Consider the following 14,922-nt stretch of genomic DNA (forward strand, 5'->3'; position numbering starts at 1 on the left):
TGATTTGGCGCTATATAAATAAAAATTGATTGATTGATTGATTAATTGATTGATTGACTGACTACATTTGACTACATACTACAGACCTACATTTAATTAGTAACAATGTGTAATTGTAACATTCAATAACAACAACAACAATAGTAATAATAATGACAACATAGCAGTGTATTATCAGTTACACAGAGACCACAAATAACTGGCTGAGCTTACCTGCTTCAGAGAGTGGTGTAGATTGGAGATCAGATGTAACTTCTCCAGCAACTTGAGACTTCTGCAGATATTTCCTGAGAGCATCTGGACAGTTACAGAGTAGATTTTACAGTCAAACACATGTAGCTGCAGAGAAGGATAAACAACTGCTGCAGCCTATTGCACCAGCTGTGTGTAAGTTCAAACTTAGTTATAACGTAAAGTTGTGATTTATGCATTACTAAAATAAAAGCTTGCACCATGGAGATAAGTTACAACATAACTCTGAGTAACTTAATATTTACACACATGTCTCTAAGGTAGGTGTCAATCATAAAATGTCACAGAACTCACTGATGGTAAAACAGCAGTTTTTCTGCCACACAGCATAATTTTCTCATTAATTACTGCCATTTTACAACACATCCAGTGTAGACCTAATTTATGATATTTCAATATCGATTTAATTTACTACAATGTGCTACGATGCCAAGTGGCTCATGCCAGTTTACACATAGCTGGTGCAACCCAGTGCAGAAATCTATGTTTTTATGGATATAGCGTTAGCCATTATCACTGATATTGGTCAGTGAAATTTCAGCACAATGCCTTATGTTGTAGGAAGGAGCAGTTATTCAGATAGCTCGCTACTGACTTACCATTAAGATTCATATCCTTCAATCTGTAATGTTATCTGAGTCTAGCGGCTATTGTAGCATCATTATAAGGCATTAGCTCTATTGCTACTGAGCCAACTAGCTGCTACAAATGAAACGTCTAACATAACACACAAAACAGCATTTTAATGTGTTATGACTACGTACCTTTATATTGGGCTTTCTTTTCCTCCTACTCTTTTCTCTGTTTTCTTCCTTGTGCAACTGAGGGTTTGGACCTTTTCATCATGAAATAAATGTGAATATCTATTGACATCTCCTCACAGACTTTGTGATGCATCATCCCCCTATTTCATTTTTTTTAATCTATTTTTTAAAAATCGAATTTTTTCCTTTTAGGGCAACCAGCACCCACCAGACAAGGTGGCGCCCTAGTCGACCGCCTATATGGCCTATGCCTTGAGCCGGCCCTGCCCTTCATCTAGCCCCAACGGGGGCAAGTCCTCATTTGTCACTCTTGCAATCAGAGCCTGACAACCTGCTCCTCTCAGCGTGAGCTCCAGTGATTTCTTCTTCTTTAATTGTTGGAGATCATTAAATCGTGAAGCTTCCTGGTGCTATTACATACTGTGTCTCAGGAGGCAAGACAACTGATTTTATTGAACTGATTCCAGCTCTCCTCAACATCCATCCCTCTGTCCACACTGTGATGGTGCACACCAGCATGAATGACGTCATGTCCAGGCAAAATATTAGTGTAAAATGGATAAGTGTGTCAAAGTGAGACATAATTGTAGTCCTACTTGATCTTATATTTTGCATGTCTTATTTTTATTATATGCATCTGCTTTTAGTGAGTTTAGTGTGTGCTAGTGGTAGTCATAGGTCACTTGATTGAGGATATTTATTTTCCTCCTCCTACAGCGGGTCCGTATACAAGGTCCCGGAAGAAGCAGCGTGGCTGGAGCAGAGGAGTCAACAGCTGCAGGACTTCCTTTCCCCCTCGTGTCACAGAGAACTTTGAGTATCCCCCTTCCCCTATCTATTTATGATATGGCCCACACCATAGGAACAGACATTTTACAGATTTTTTTAATTCCATTTTAAAGATTCTTGGTTATCACATGCTTCTTTTAAAATAACTCATTCTTCGCCCTGTTTTAACAACTTGTAAATAAAATTCCTGCATTGTCACTGTGCGTGCGTTGTATTTTTTAACAGTGGAAATTCAAGCTGGTATTTTTAAAAGAACCTCACACTTGTGTGACAAGTGTATGGAAGAAGTAAAAGAGAAAACTGAAGAAGGTGAACGCTACAGCAGAAGATGGAATCTGCGTCTCATTAACCTCCCAGAAAGGGAGAACGAAAAAGTGAGGGAAGAATTCCTGAAGATAATGGGCCAGATTGCACCAGGTAATACAAATAAACTCGGTTTTCTGGTTGTCACATTACACAGAGTTGGTTGCCCCAGAGATGTTAAGATGCTGCACCCAATTATTATACAGTTAATCATGCGTACCTTCAGAAACAAGATTTGGAAGGACTCAACGCTGACGTCATGAAGAGGATAAATCTCCACTTGGCTGAGGACGTGACACGCTCCGAGAGAGACAAACTGTGGCCCTTGGTCGAGCAGGCATGTAAGGAGGGAAAGAAAACCAGATGGCAAGGTCCGGTCGCCATCATCGATGGTGTCTAGTTAACAAAAACAAGGCAAGTGAGCAGTTGACAAGTGGACAATTAAATATTAACACAGTGTAACACAGTATATACATATGTATACATACGTATACATACATATGTATGGATATATATGCGTGTGTGTATACATGTGTGTGTGTGTGTATATATATATATATATATATATATATATATGTATGTATATATGTGTATATGTGTGTGTGTGTGTGTGTGTGTGTACATATATATATATATATATATATATATATATATATATATATATATATATATATATATATATATATATATATATATATATATGGGCTACACATAGCAATTCTGCTGCCAGCTCCCTCTGTTCAGCAGCATACTGTAGACCTCTCTGTCCATGCCCACTGAAAGGGCGACCATGGAGGAGGAAATAGCTGCACTCCAAAAAGGAGCCATATTGGGGGTCCCCCACTCAGAAGCGCAGACAGGCTTCCTCTTCATGTATTTCCTGGTGCCCATCAGAGGGCGTAAGACCCATACTGAACCTGCATGTCCTGAAATGCTACATTGCACAGAGGCCTTTTCCCATGCTGATAGTCAGACAGCCTCTGGAATGCATCTAGACAGGTGACTGATATCTATAGACCTGACTGACATGTACTTTCACGTCCCCGTTCTGCAGCGCCACAGAAGTACCCACACTTTGCGGTGGGAGGATGAAGCTACCAATACTGCTGCCTCCTATTTGGATACTCTCTGGCCCAGCGCACATTCTCCAAATGTGTGGAGAAAGTGCTCGCGCCACTCAGGGAGAAAGGCATGAGAATCCTGACCTATATAGACGACTGGCTGATTCTCGCTGCGTCCAGGCAGGAGGTAAAATCCCACACAGTGCTAGTCATTCAGCATATCATGCAGTTGGGCTTCGCCATCAACCCCAGCAAAAGCGCCCTGCAGCCAAGCCAGCACTGCTCTTGGATCACCACCCGGTTGTGCACCTAGGGCTGCTACACATGAGAAGTCACCGGCTCTGGTTTGCACAGCTGAGACAAGGCAGCTGAGGGACGTGATGTTCTGGGGCTCACCTGGCCATCTCTGGGAAGGGGTGCAGCTGGGATGCGTCCCTCATTATGTCCATGTCTTCATGGATGCTTCCCTGGCTGGTTAGGGTGGGACCCTTGACCAGGCCAGCATGGAAGGCATGTAGTCGAGCTCTCCCCAGCACATCAAAGTGCTGGAGCTCACAGCAGTGCAGGAGGTACTGCACCACTTCGCCCCACAACTGAGTGGGAAGCACATCATGGTGAGGTCAGACAACACCACAGTGGTGGCCCACCTCAACAGACAGATTCCTGGATCTGCACAGGATGGCAGTATCCAGTCATCCATTCTAACTTGGGCAGATCACCATCTCTGCTCCCTGAAGGACACATTCCAGGGTCCCTCAACAGGGGGGTGGACAGGATGTCCTAAGGGGGTCCACTCGAGGAGGAGTGGAGCCTCTCCCTGGACATAGTTGCGCAGATCTGGCAACAGTTCGGACGACTGGTGGCCAACCTGTTTGTGAACAAGGAGAACGCCTAGTGTCCTCTCTGGTTCTCCCTTAGGTCAACTGATGCCTCCCCATTGGGGGTGGATGCGTTAGTTAATTCAGAATCTATTTTTAATGTTCATGTAAACAGCTGACAACAGACAACAGACTCGAAAAATTGTGAACCCATCCTTTCAGTAGCTTTAGCAACACAAATGATCCATTTGGGCGGCTGTGGCTCAGGAGGTAGAGGGGGTCGTCCACTAATCGGAAGATCGGCGGTTCGATTCCCGGCTCCTCCAGTCCGCATGTCGATGTGTCCTTGGGCAAGAAACTTAACCCTGAATTGCTCCTGATGGCTGTGCCATCAGTGTGTGAATGTGTATGAATGACTAGATCTCCTCTGATGGGCAGGTTGGGCTCTTGCATGGTAGCCCCTGTACCATTCAGTGTGTGAATGGGTGAATGTGATTCATGGTGTAAAAGCGCTTCGAGTGGTTAGAAGACAACCGGAAAGGTGCTATACAAGTACAGTCCATTTACCATAAAAGAGATGTCTTAAATATTTTCTCAAGTTCTTGGAGGCCAGCTCAAAGAGGAATCTCTTTGAGGCTCTTTTATAAGTTGGCGGAGTTTGGGTGTGTTCTAAAGATTTTCGTGCCAAATTGTTAATGAATATTCAATTTCTTTTCTTCTCGGGGCTCTAGGTGTTGCTAGTGTTTTCAGCCTGTGTCTCTTGAAGTAAAGGAATTTTGGAGAAGTCTAATTCTGAGTTTTTACATGCAAAAATCACACTTCAAGTCACTATGGCCTAATATTTTACATTAAGGCTGTAAACACATTCTTGTCATTATGTTCAAGCATTTCAAGACATTTTCTGGTTAATAACAGTCCTGCAGCTTGTATCACATTTGTAAAACCATTCAAGGAAACAGTTACTTATGTTGTTTGTATGAATGTATGTTTCATAATAAGTCAGTTCTTCTAATTACAACATTAACCTTCATATTAACACTTCATGATGTCTGAGCATACAATTTTCATTGATTCAACTTTCTCAAACTATTTACACATCTCAAACCATCTACTGAAATAAAGTTTAATACTGTAGTGAAAGGAAATAAAGTTAGGCATAGGGGTGTGCCCGAATACAAATATATTATTCGACAAAGCACAAACAAGTTTTTTTTTTTTTAAAGAATATTTGTTTCATACAAATATTTTAAAAATTATTTGTTTTCAGGAAGGAAAAATAAAAACATGTCAAATACCTACATGATGCACATTTCCTAATTTGGACATCACTCCCAGAGTTGGGGATGTTCCCTGGAGATAAAGCTGAGATATTGACACATGCCAAGTGCTCCCAAGGGACTTTCCATAACCTGTTGTTCCCCTTCTCCTTTCCACAAAGTTAGGTTGTAAAAAATAGGCAATAAATGCAAAGCAATAATTACCTTTGAAGTTCTTCCCTACACGTTACACGGTGTGCTGTCTCTATGTTATGGGTGTATGAATAGATAGAGCTCTGTCTGCGATGAGGTGATGAGTAAAGCTTTAACTCAGTGGTCAGTGCAGTCGCCCATGATCTGGGAGACTCTGCGAGTCACCAAAATTAATTATGAGTTGGTGTGTACATTTGCAAAAACAATGTCGGACAATTCAACCGCTGGCTGTCGAGGTGGTGTCCAACACACGATGTGGGCTTCATAGATAATTGGCAGACTTTCTGGGGAAGACCTAGTTTGATTAGGAGAGACGGCATACATCCCACTTTGGATGGAGCTGCTCTCATATCTAGAAATATGGCTGAGTTTATTAGTAGACCAAAACCATGACAACCCAGAGTTGAGACCAGGAAGCAGAGCTGCAGTCCTACACGCTCCTCTGCACTCCCGTTAGAACTGTTACCCACCCAAAACCACATAGAGACTGTGTCTGTTCCCCGACCACTTAAATCAATTAGATCCAAAGTAAACAAAAGAAGAGTCATTCATAAAAATCTGGTAAAAATTAAAGCCACTACTGCAATAGTACAACAAAATAAGATAATTAAATGTGGACTCTTGAACATTAGATCTCTGTCATCTAAAGCTGTATCAGTAAACGATTTCATCTCAGATTATCATATTGATCTATTTTGTCTTACTGAAACCTGGCTGTGTCATGAAGAATATGTCAGCCTAAATGAATCCACTCCCCCCAGTCATATTAATACTCATATTCCTCGAGACACTGGCCGAGGAGGAGGAGTTGCAGCGATTTTCAACTCAAGCCTAATCATCAACCCTAGACCTAAATTTAATTATAACTCATTCGAAAGCCTTGTTCTTAGTCTCTCCCAGCCAACCTGGAAAACTTTACAACCAGTTCTATGTGTTATAGTGTACCGTCCTCCTGGCTCGTACTCTGAATTCCTATCTGAATTCTCAGAGTTTTTGTCGAATTTAGTCCTTAGTACAGATAAAGCAATTATAGTAGGTGATTTTAATATTCATGTGGACGTCGATAATGACAGTCTCAATACTACATTTATCTCATTATTAGACTCAATTGGCTTCTCTCAGTGTGTAAATAATCCCATTCACTGTCTTAACCACACCCTAGACCTTGTTCTGACTTATGAGATTGAAATTGAACATTTAATAATTTTTCCACAAAATCCTATTCTATCAGATCATTTTTTAATAACTTTTGAATTCTGATTACTGTATTACACACCATTAGACAAAAATGTCCTCACTAGATGTCTATCTGATAGTTTTGTAGATAAATTTAAGGAAGCAATTCCATCAGTACTGAATTCAATGCCATGTCTCGATACTACAGAGGACTCTTATGTTAAATTTAGTCCATCCCAAATTGATAATTTTGATAGTGCTGCAGGCTCATTACGAATAACACTCAACTTCATCGCCCCCTTAAAAAGGAAGATAATAGAACATAAGAGGTTAGCTCCATGGTATAACTCCCAAACCCGCAAATTAAAGCAAACATCGCGAAAATTGGAAAGGATTTGGCGTTCCACTAAAGTGGAAGAATCTCGCTTAGTCTGGCAAGATAGTCTTAAAACATATAGGAAGGCCCTCTGTAATGCCAGAGCCGCCTATTACTCAGCATTAATAGAAGAGAATAAAAACAGCCCTGGGTTCCTTTTCAGCACTTTGGCCAGGCTGACAAAGAGTCATAACTCTATTGATCCATGTATTCCTATAGCTCTCAGTAGTAATGACTTATGAGCTTCTTTAATGATAAAATTTTAACTATTAGAGACAAAATTAACCACCTCCTGCCCTCAACAGGCACCGTTCTCTCCCCAAACACAGGCACCTTAGAAACAGCTGTAAATCCTGACATATATTTGGACTGTTTTTCTCCAGTCGACTTTTCTCAACTAACGTCAATGATTTGTTCAGCTAAACCATCAACCCCATCCCAACTAGGTTGCTTAAGGAAGCCTTACCCTTAGTTAGCACTTCTTTACTAGATATGATCAATCTGTCTTTAGTAACAAGCTATGTACCACAGTCCTTTAAAGTAGCTGTAATTAAACTTCTTCTTAAGAAGCCTACTCTTGATTCAGGCATTTTAGCCAATTATAGACCTATATCTAACCTTCCATTTCTCTCTAAGATCCTTGAGAAAGCAGTCTCTAATCAGTTATGTGACATTCTACATAACAATAGTTTATTTAAGGATTTTCAGTCAGGATTTAGAGTGCATCATAGCACAGAGACAGCACTGGTGAAAGTCACAAATGACCTCCTTACTGCATCGGACAAAGGATTTGTCTCTATACTTGTCCTGTTAGATCTTAGTGCCACATTCGACACAATTGACCATCAAATCCTTTTGCAGAGACTGGAACATTTAATTGGCATTAAAGCAACTGCATTAAGCTGGTTTAAGTCCTATTTATCAGACCGATTTCAGTTTGTACATGTTAATGATGAATCCTCCGTGAAGGCAAGGGTTAGACACGGAGTTCCACAAGGTTCTGTACTTGGACCAATTCTATTCATCTTGTATGTGCTTCCTTTAGGTAATATTATTAGGAAACACTCCATAAATTTTCATTATTATGCAGATGATACCCAATTATATTTATCAGTGAAGCCAGATGAAACCAATCAGTTAAACAAACTCCAAGCATGCCTTAAGGACATAGAGACCTGGATCATAAGGACCTGCAATTTTCTACTATTAAACTCAGATAAAACTGAAGTTATTGTGCTTGGCCCCAAACACCTTAGAAACACATTATCTAATGATATAGCTACTCTGGATGGCATTACCCTGGCCTCCAGCACCACCATAGGGATAACTCTGGGAGTTATCTTTGATCAGGATATGTCCTTTAACTCCCACATAAATCAAATCTCAAGGACTGCCTTTTTTCAATTACGTAATATCACAAAAATCAGGCACATCCTGTCCCAAAAAGATGCAGAAAAACTAGTCCACGCATTTGTTACTTCTAGGCTGGATTATTGCAATTCCTTATTATCAGGCTGCCCTAACAAGTCTCTAAAGACTCTCCAGCTGGTCCAGACTGTACTGGGTGTGTTCTAAAGATTTGTACTGACAAAAACTAGAAAAAGAGATCACATTTCTCCCATTTTAGCTTCGCTACATTGGCTTCCTGTAAAATCTAGAATAGAATTTAAAATCCTTAACTTACAAAGCCCTTAATGGTCAGACACCATCATATCTTGAAGAGCTCATAATCTGTATTATCCCACTAGAACACTGCGCTCCCAGAATGCAGGCTTACTGGTGGTTCCTACAGTCTTTAAAAGTAGAATGGGAGGCAGAGCCTTCAGCTATCAGGCTCCTCTCCTATGGAACCATCTTCCAGATTTGGTCCGGGATGCAGACACCCTCTCTATGTTTAAGATTAGTGACATCAATGCATGTCACTAACTTTGCTCCTTCCCCGGAGTTTTTTTTGTGCTTTCTCATCTCACAGGAAACCCTGGGTTCTGGGCCGAGCCTTTGCGGTCCTTCACAGTTGTCATTATTGTTATGATTGTTGTTATTCTGTCCCCCCACCCCCTTTCCCTCTCTCTTTCTCTCTCTCAACCCAACCAGTCAATGCAGATGGCCACCCACCAAGAGCCGGGTTCTGCTTGAGGTTTCTACCCGTTAAAGGGGAGTTTTTCCTTACCACTGTTGCCAAGTGCTTGCTCATGGGGGAATTGTTGGGTCTCTGTAAATTAAAGAGTACGGTCTTGACCTGCTCTATGTGAAAAGTGCCTTGAGATGACTTTTGTTGTGATTTGGCGCTAAATAAATAAAAATTGATTGATTGAAATAAACTGATTGATGGTGCCTCGCATGTTAGTCACTTTGGATAAAAGTATCTGCCACATGACTAAATGTTAATGTAATGTAAATGAACAAGCCACTACTAATATCAGTTAGCAGGCTAGCCCAGCTGAAGCACATTTAACAGCATATAAACATACCTGCAAATGTCACTTCAGACCCTTTACGTAGTGTGGTCATTACTCATCAGTACCACTACAAACCACACATTGTCTACCCCAGTGGCAGTGGGCCAATAGAGGGCACATATGCCCCACCAGCCACAAAACTAACTTTGGAGTCAGCAAGCAAGTATTATTTAATATTGGAGCCTATAAACTAGTTTTAACTTTGTAAGCATTTTGATATTACTACAAATTAAATTCTACAGTATAAAATTTTCACACAAATTTGTATTCTCTTTACTATTGGGCACTGTTCCAGACATGCAATACATACTTATTCAACACTAGCTGAATAATTGTGTATTCCCAGTCAATAGCGAGAAGCAGTCAATAGCAAGATGGCTTAACTTTAGGCTGTTGACTTAACTATATTAAAAACTTACTTGAGTGCTGTGTGACAACATTTAGCTGCTGGTGACGGACTGACGTTTGTCCCTCGGGTATTACCATAGCTATATGCACTCACCGCGTGATCATGTCAGATCATGGATGCATAAAGAGAACTGGAGACAGCTTTGGAGGTGGGGTTCTGTTCATTCCTATCAACGTTGTTTAGTGGTGCATGAAGCTAAACTTCCTACTGTAAAGAAATCACCTGGATGAATGCATACTGTCCAGAGACTTTCACTGGCTAACTTCTGGTTTAGCCCTCCACTAAATTGAATGGGGATGAAATAATAAAATTGTGCAGCTCTTCCAGACTAGGGTTGTGACACTCAAAAAAATGTATCCACCATTTTACAACGGCTCCTTTTCCTTTGTAATTACACGATTTGGTCATTATGTCAAAGTGGCTTCAAAGCCTGCGCTTCCTGGGGGCTTGGTCTAGATGGTAACCCTAGATTTGCAAAACTCTCGCACATGTGCACTTGATTCAGCACAGTAGTGCTTGACTCTGAATGTGCTAGCAATGGCAGATATACTGGGAGCAGCTTCAAAGTATTCTTGTCTCGCCGAGATTGGAGCACATCTGCATTTGTATGAGGAGAATGATATGACAGTGCTGTGGTTAAGGTCTGGTTAGGTTTAGGCACAAAAACCACTTGGTTAGGGTTATGCAAAGATCATGGTTTGGGTTAAAATGATCACTTGAAACGTGGTGTGGGTTAAAGTTACTACTTCCTCAGAGTTATGTAACCTTCGTCGGCATGGAAACAGTGAACATAACAACAAATGTAGTTACAGTTTTAAAAAAACTGTCCTGACTTATGGTCGGAAATGTGACATTCGCAGTTTGAAGCAGGAAGAACAGCAGTCTCCTGCAGCAAAGTCCACTAAGTCTACTTTCTGCAAGTTAGTTACAAATTTCACAAGAATTTTGCAAATCTGGGGTTGTCTAGACACATCCCTCACCTCGCTGCTGTGCTGAGACCCTTCAGTGCATGTAAACCTGTATTCTAGACTCCACTGCTGCACATCCTGTTAAGGCTAGGCTAATGAACCCACGAGCAGGCCACAGAGGCAGGAGGCAGCGAGTGGGGTTGGAAAGGGCAGGGTCAGGTTGGACAAGGACTGGAGCGGAGAGGAAGCGGTGAGATGCTCTCACCTCCATCAAGTTGAGATGGAGGAGAGAGCAGTGAGTGGAGCGGCAATGCGGCTATAATTCCGGATGAATCTCCGCTAAAAATTAGCAAACCCCAGGAACCGTTGCAGTTGCTTTTGGTTGGTGGGTGCTGACCACTCTGACACAGTGGTAACTTTGGCGGGGTCCATCTGCACCTCTCCTTGTGTGATCACATAGCCTATGAACGACACTGTGGGGACATGGAACACACACTTCTCTGGTTTGACATAGAGTTTGTTTTCGAGTAAGCGTTGGAGTACCTGCCGTACATGATTCTCATGCTCCTCAGGGGACTGGGAGAAAATCAGGATGTCATCCAGATAGACGGAAACGAAGCGGTTGATCATGTCTCAGAGGACATCATTAACTAGAGCCTGGGAGACAGCAGGAGCGTTAGTTAATCCAAATGGCATGACAAGGAACTCAAAGTGCCCCAGAGGTGTGTTGAAACTTGTCTTCCATTCATCCCCCTCCCGGATACGGACAAGGTGGTAGGCGTTCCGCAGGTCCAGTTTAGAAAAGATGGTGGCTCCATGGAGGGGGGCAAAAGCAGAACTGATAAGAGGCAGAGGGTATTTGTTTTTTATAGTGATATCATTTAAGCCACAAAAATCAATGCATAGTCTCAGGGTCCCATCCTTCTTACCCACAAAAAAGAAACCAGCACCCACCAGAGAAGATGAAGGTCAAATTATACCTGCGGCCAGAGAGTCCCGCATATACTTCTCCATCGCCTCCCACTCTGGCTGGGAGACGTTGTACAGCCAACAGCAGGGAAGAGGGGCCCTGGGCAGGAGGTCAATAGCACAGTCATATGGGCGGTGTGGTGGCAGGGACAAGGCAAGATGTTTACTGAAAACTGGGCCCAGATCATGATAAATCTTTGGAACAGAGGAAAGATCAGGAGGCTCTGGCAGGGGCAATGACTCTGTGATGGCAGGGGCTAGGGCAGATTGCAAGCAATTAGAATGACAGAAAGTACTAAGAGGTGATCTTACCCATGGTCCAGTCTATATGTGGGTTGTGGGTCTTGAGCCAGGGATAGCCGAGCAGCAGAGGAGTGCGAGGACAGTCAATGATGTGAAAACTGATGACCTCTTGATGGTTTCCAGACAACCGTAGGGTTACAGGAACTGTTTTGTGGTCTACCAGGGCCAATAGCTGACCATTAAGGGCTTTGGCATCCAGACCGTAATCGAGGGGCTCCGTCTCGATCCCCAGTTGCATGGTCATGTTGCGGTCAATAAAACTCTCATCAGCTCCTGAATCAATGAGAGTGGGGAGATGTAATGACTGGGCACGCCAGCAGATGGTGGGGTTGAGTAATGGCCGAGAGGGAGATGACCTGATTGATGATCAGTATTTCCCCCACTACTGATGAGCCGACTCTTTTACTGGGCGTGTTGGACAGGTGGAGATGAAGTGACCAGCTTGGCCGCAACACAGGCAGGACTGGGAGTTAATACGGCAAGCCCTCTCCTCTGCACTCAACCGGGCACAGCCCAGCTGCATGGGCTCAGGCTCGGCGTGGACCGTGACGTCACAGCCGGACTCAGGAAGATACAGAAGTGGACGCCGAGAAGCAACCGACGGGGGAGGGGAAGGATGTTGAGTTCTGGCGGACTTCTCCCTTCTCCCACGGCGCTCCCAAAGGCAGTTATCCACCCGGATGGGAAGGGCTATGAGCTGGTCAAGGTCGGGAGGGTCGTGACGGGAGGTTAACTCATCCTTCACGCTGTCATTAAGGGAATCCTGGAATACGCCCTGAAGTGCCTTGTCATTCCACCTGCTCTCCGTAACAAGAGTCTGGAACTCGATGGCAAACTCGGCTATGCTGTGGGAGCCCTGGCGGAGGGAGAGGAGGCGCTTGGCTGCGTCCTTGCCCCGCACAGGATGATCAAACACCTTCCTCATCTCCGTGGTGAAGTCTTCGTTGGAGAAGCAGATGGAGGATTGCCTCTCCCACACCGCGGAGCCCCAGGCAAGAGCGGCTCCCTTGAAAGAGCCGAGCAGGTAAGCAATACGGAACCGATCAGAGGCATAAGTGTGGGGCTGCTGCTCAAAAAGGGAACACTGCACTAGAAAAGCCCCGCAGGAGCCGAGGTTGCCGTCATATCACTCCGGGGCGGGGACAAAGGGCTCTCGGAGAGAGGGGGAAGGGCTAGGGGGCTGGTCAGGAGTGGGGTCCGGGTTGGGAGCTACAGGTGGTAACTGTTCTCTGATGCTGCCGAGGTTCGCAGAAAGGTCCTCAAGACTGTACATAATCCCCTTAAGCACTTTGTCATGTTGCTCCAGTAACGTGCCCTGTTGGAGAATGGCTTGGCAGAAAGCCTCAGCGTCTGCTGGGTTCATGGTGTGGCCAGATCGTACTGTTAAGGCTAGGCTAATGAACTAACAAGCAGGACACAGAGGCAGGAGGCAGCGAGTGGGGTTGGAAAAGGATTTATTTGCAAGGTGGTAAAACTGGGAGGCTAGGGCCAAGATCTGGACCGGTGGCTGGGGAACCTGGGGCTTGGGCTGGGCGTGAGGCTGGGTATAAGGGATGGAGCGGGGAGCCAGGTAGAGGGATAGGCTGGACAGAGGGAATGGAGCAGGGAGCCAGGTAGAGGGATGGGCTGAGCTGGCAAGGCAGGAGGACTGGAGACAGGGCCGGGGTCAGGCTGAGGTCTTCTGCAGGCACAGAGACACAAAGGTCAGGCAATTGCTGGATACTGACAGAACAGTAACAAGTAGGCTGGAAGCGTGACTGACTGTATGAACAGAGTCTACGATCTGGCAGTGAGTAGGAGGTTGCACCCAATATTTAAGCAGACCTCCTGATGAATGGCAGCTGTTCGCCCGACTCCCGCACACCTGTCTCCACTCCTGCAATTAGAACCCAGACATGAGAGAGAGAGAGAGAGACATCCTGCACATACTGATCTGCTGTCTGTCTGCCAAAGATTACTGAACACTGCTCAGAGCTCACCAGATTCGTTCATGTTCCAGACTCAGATAGCATTTGTTAACCTGTTACCTTATTAGCCTGTAGACAGTAGACTCAGTGCTTATTAGCCTGGTAGCTGGTTAGCCTGTAGACAGTGATAATAATAATAATAATAATACTGTAATAATAATAATGGTGAATTATATTATGAGTATTATACTGTTGGCATAAGCCAATAACTTATTAAATTAAAAAGTCTTGTATTATTTTTACAGTAAATAAAGACAAAACTCGTATATACTGTAAGTTGTATCATGAAATTAGCAGAAATAAGAAATGAACTGGAGACAATAAAGTTATCTCTCTATATAAAGCAAGGAATCTCTGTCTGTCTGTCTGTATGTATGTTTGACCTTTGCATATCTAGAAAACCGTTCATCTGATCTACTTCATACCTGGCAGATGTATTGCTGGGGACCCAAGGAAGTGCAAAGGCGAGTGTGTTCTTTGGATGAGCTGTTCTCGAGAAATATGTAAAAATACCTCATAAACAACATAGATTTGCTTCTTCTTCTGCCGGTGGAGTCAACGAGCGGAAATACGGACAGCGCCACTCTGCCATTGCAACCCACACTGTGGTCAGAAGTGGGATTACACCCATAGTGATAATGAAAAAGTTTAAGAGACTTAAAGAGGAGATGAAATAACCAAATAAACACCTTTATAGCATCAATGAACTATTTAGATATACCACAATAAAAACATTATAACAGTAAGCCTTTCCTAAAAGAAAATACTGTATTTGTAACCTAGCACACAATTATCACACATGTACAAAAAAATAAAAATAAAATCTATTCATGTTTAGGAGATTTCAAAAAGGCCTTTGACTGTATTTGGTATGAAGGGCTCTTTTATCGATAATTAGA

At 43.3% G+C, this 14,922-nt stretch overlaps 1 long non-coding RNA gene across 1 annotated transcript; it reads right to left on the minus strand.

Moving 5' to 3' along the window:
- Window positions 1–13,619: 13,619 nt before the first annotated feature.
- LOC122984587 lies at window positions 13,620–14,922 on the minus strand. Its single transcript, XR_006403924.1, has 3 exons — window positions 14,449–14,922; window positions 13,819–14,138; window positions 13,620–13,737 (listed from the first exon to the last, which is right to left on the minus strand). It is a non-coding gene; the product is annotated as an uncharacterized LOC122984587 (long non-coding RNA).

The sequence above is a fragment of the Thunnus albacares genome, chromosome 6 (assembly GCF_914725855.1).
Source record: "Thunnus albacares chromosome 6, fThuAlb1.1, whole genome shotgun sequence".
NCBI classification, from domain to species: Eukaryota; Metazoa; Chordata; class Actinopteri; order Scombriformes; family Scombridae; genus Thunnus; species Thunnus albacares.